Source organism: Antrostomus carolinensis, unplaced genomic scaffold, assembly GCF_000700745.2.
Source record: "Antrostomus carolinensis isolate BGI_N321 unplaced genomic scaffold, ASM70074v2 scaffold15983, whole genome shotgun sequence".
Classification (NCBI taxonomy): domain Eukaryota; kingdom Metazoa; phylum Chordata; class Aves; order Caprimulgiformes; family Caprimulgidae; genus Antrostomus; species Antrostomus carolinensis.
This window is the reverse complement of record NW_010303268.1, coordinates 16,557-20,695: the sequence shown is the minus strand read 5'-3', so window position 1 is coordinate 20,695 and position 4,139 is coordinate 16,557.

Below are 4,139 nucleotides of genomic sequence, written 5' to 3'. Positions count from 1 at the left end.
TCTGGTCTTCCATTCAACTCAGCTGAGGATAGAAGGAAAGGAGCCTTCCCACAGAGGAGGTTAGCCAGCTCAGTCACCAGGCAATGGAGGGCTAGATAAATCACAGATTACAGGAAAAAAAGGGGAAAGTATTTGTGATCAAAGGGGACAAGGCTCAGGGGAGAAGTTATTGGTATACAAGATGCTGGCAGTAGCCAAATCCATAGCTGAGGAGCAGAAGCCAGGGAGAATAACAATAACTAAGTAATAAAAATATTATATGTAACCAAAAAATGAAAATAATACATGCAATCAGATCAGCAAACATCATCTGAAGTAAATGTGGTTCAGTGCTGGCAGATGTTCCCCTAGAAAGGGTACAGTTGCATAATACTGTCAGAAAACAATTTAAAAGGCAAAGTGTGGGTACCTGGCTGTGCTTCATCATCCCGACCTAGCTCTGCCAACTTTTCATGCTTCCCTGGGACTGGACAGCATTTGACAGAGCATCCTCAGGAAAGTGGTCATGAAAGCAGAGAAAAGTCTTGTAATATCATGAAAGCACCTTTCAGAAACAGATCTCAAGTCACTTTATCAACTGTAATTCATAAGTTCATTACACCAAAAGTATTCACTTTGGCCTCTCATACTTGCTGAATTCTCTTTGCAAATGAAATATTCAGTTGACAACAATGGCAAATGTGGGTGCTCTGCAATTCTGGGTAACAGGCCATTTCTCATTTAAAAATTTACTCAGAGATCCTTAAAAGCAACTAGTGGGAGTTACATTTCCACAGGTATCAGAAACTCATATGCCTGTAATTCAAATGACAGCAAACATAAACAGTTGTATTAGGAATTATAACAAATTATCATCTATTTCTCAGAAAACCTTTACATTACTCTGTTCAGACCCCATTTCTGCCCAGGAGGCAAGCTGACTGAAAATATCTCTAAGTGATATATATGTGCTTAATTACCACCCCATTCTCTGAGCTGACTCTTGATGGAAATCTAGGGTTACAAAGGCGCAGCAAGGACGAGAGCCAACAGCTGGGAACTGAAGCTCAGCAAATCTAAACTGAAGTATGATGGAAATTTTGTAACAGATGGGGTAACTGACCATAAGAACAGTTCATGGAGAGTTGTGATGAATTCTCTCCATCATTTACAATTCTTAAATCAGGACTGGATGTTTTTCCAGTAGATAGACCAAACAAGAATTAAGTCAGAGAAAGCTAATGGCCTGGGTTGTAGCAGAGGTCGGACAAGAGGATACCAAAGGCCTCTCTCAGCCTTATAGTCTTTGTGTGTCCTAAATAAAAAGATCAGGGTTTTCAGATCACAGCATAAATCCTATTCTATTTCAGGATGTTTTCAAACTTGGGCAATGAAAGAAGAGGGAAAATAAACATATGCTGCAAGACAAAATCATCTGAGTGATGAACAAAAAGCCCTATCCATGCATCAAGTGTGGCAGAACATCTTCCCAGGGGTCTGTCTTATCAGTGATCTGGTTTACTTTGGCCTATTTGTCAGTGGCAGAAAAAGAAAGCAGCACCAAATCCTGATAACTATATAAGACTGATTGTGTCATGCAGTGATAATGAATTTGAATAGCTCTATTAGAATAGCAGTGTGGCCTGAAATATCCCTCCCCTTTTCATGGATGGTGGCTTTTCTGGGTTGTCCCTTATCTAACAGGAGGGTGTTTTTCTAGGGCACAAATTCTTTAAAAGCAGAGAAGTGTTAAGGGATTCCTTCCTTGCTTGACAGAGGTTACCTCCTCTCAGTCATGCCAATTCGATGGCTGGGGTGGCTGAACTCCAAACCAGACCTGGGGAATGGTTTGATTTTTAAAAAAGCAAGAAAAGATACATCTTTCTCTGTTGTTTTGAAAGCAGGCACTATGACAAATCTGCTTGGGAGCATAGCTACCCAAACAGTTGACTCATCACAGCAGAGCAGACCGTGAACTCCAGCACTGCAGGGAGGAGGATGGGAAGGAGCTGTGAAGTCAAAGAGGGTGTTGAGGATCAATTCAAGAGGGTCCATCACCACAGGGTTTGGCATGTGGAAGAACCATGTCCAGGGTTGCAAAATGCATCACTTTATAACAGTTCAGAGAAGGGCTCATTTTGGTCTTTTGTGGAGCCTTAAAAGCTGATGGCTCATGGCCCATTTAATTTCTTGGTGTTTTCCTGTCATAAATTTCCCATCATTCATTTTCTGAATGAGAAGGACTTCCTCAGAAATGTTAAAAAGGCCAGGAAAAGACTTAGATGTTTCAACCAGCTCCCTGACAACCCCTGTTATTCTGTTCCTCGTGTTCCCACCTCCACACCACCAGCATGTACAGCAAGGAACTGTGACAGTTATGTGGGTGTTTGGAAGGGGAACTCTTGGAAGAAAGATTTCTGAATGTTCCTTAAGGACCTGCTAGAGGATGAGAAAAAAGAAGGAGATGGAATTTTACACTACTTGGAACTGCATTTTCAGGATTTCAATCTCCTAACACAGTGTATTCCTTGAGCAGTGAAGACATTTAATAGACTGGTGCCACAAACAGGCTGGGTGTACCTCTGAAAGTCTTGTAAAGATCAAAATTAAATCCATTGATTGCAATGGAGAGTTTTGCATGAACAAATCCCAAAGAAATTCAGAATGAAAACTGTGTCTGTGTGTCAGATATTGTACAAAATTACTGTAAGAGTCCTCATCTAGACAAGCTAAAATGGAATGGATGGGGCAGGAAGGCACTGGATGAAAGAAAACCAGTTCTTACACTAATTTTGAGAGGGGAAGCTAATGTGTAATTCAGCTATGCACAATTTACTCATGATCACATTGCAAATGTCTGGGCATTAGGAGGTGAACTTATCTTTCTTGCATGCCAACACAGTGCCAGAACCACAGCACTCACATACAGAAAAATTTCCAGGAACGATAGATTTACCTCATTACATTTTCATCGCAAAAGTGACAAATTACAACCCACTATTGGCACCAAACCTTCAGACACATCTGCTTGAAGTTCGAGTTCACATCAAACATTTGAAATATTGGTCTTTGGTGGGAGTAGATACAAATAGTCTGGTACCCTGTGTCTAATGGTGCTCTGTCTCCTAGGTGTCAGCAGAAGGATTAAAACCACTTATCAGATAACTAGTCAATTGCCCAGTCTTTTCTGTGTCTCAAATGGGGTAAAATATGAGGCTGGATTACCATTATCATGATCTTCGTTTGCATAGTTACAGATGTTGCTAATGGTCATAAAATTATCTATCTCTTTTAAGAGTTCAGCGACAATATATTATCTTGATGACCACTTATGGCAGTGAACTCCACAGATTAGCTAAATGTTGGGAAAAGTGGGGATTTCCTTTTATAGGGACAAAATTTACTACCTTTTAATTTTATTGGGCAGGGGTATACCTTTTGCTGTTTATATCACGTGTAAAGGTATGTATCGTTTCTCTGCTGGATCAAAAATAGTTTCAGAAACCATAAATGTAGTTTGATACTTATCAGAACAAAAACTGCATTCATTTGCCAAAGTACAAACCATAAAGAGACTTACAGCTCCTCACATGCCGGTGGCCTCCTGGAATGGGTTTGCATCTCTGACATCACAGCGCCCCTGCCCTCTCCCCCTCACAGCCATCCCCCACCCTCTGCCTCCAACCTTTTGCTTGTCAGCACTAAGCTCTGTCCAATTATTCACCTTTTCAAAAGTGATTTATTTTCAGGATAACCTAATAATGTCAAAACCAACACTGTTATGCTCTATCACCCACCAGGATGGGCCAGAGAGAGAAGGGGACAACCATATTGATTCACTTTGCCTTGCACTTTTTACCTGACGGGCTGATGAATTGTACAGCCAACAACTTAGGAATCATTTGGTCAGGTTATCGTAAACAACTCCCTTCTACTCCTTCACACTTCCTAATAACATTGCTCTATAGCAGCTGCAGCACTGTTCCCTACCTCCTGTTTCAGAGGTAATTATTTTTTTCCTGCAGCCCTGTCTCTGCTGGTAAGGCATTATACAAGCTGACTAACATTTTGTTCCGCTGAAGAAATTAGGTGGAGTTTGTCAGATTTTTTGTTTGCCTTCCAAAGGTTTTGTTAAGAATTAGAGCCCTCTTGGCAAATTC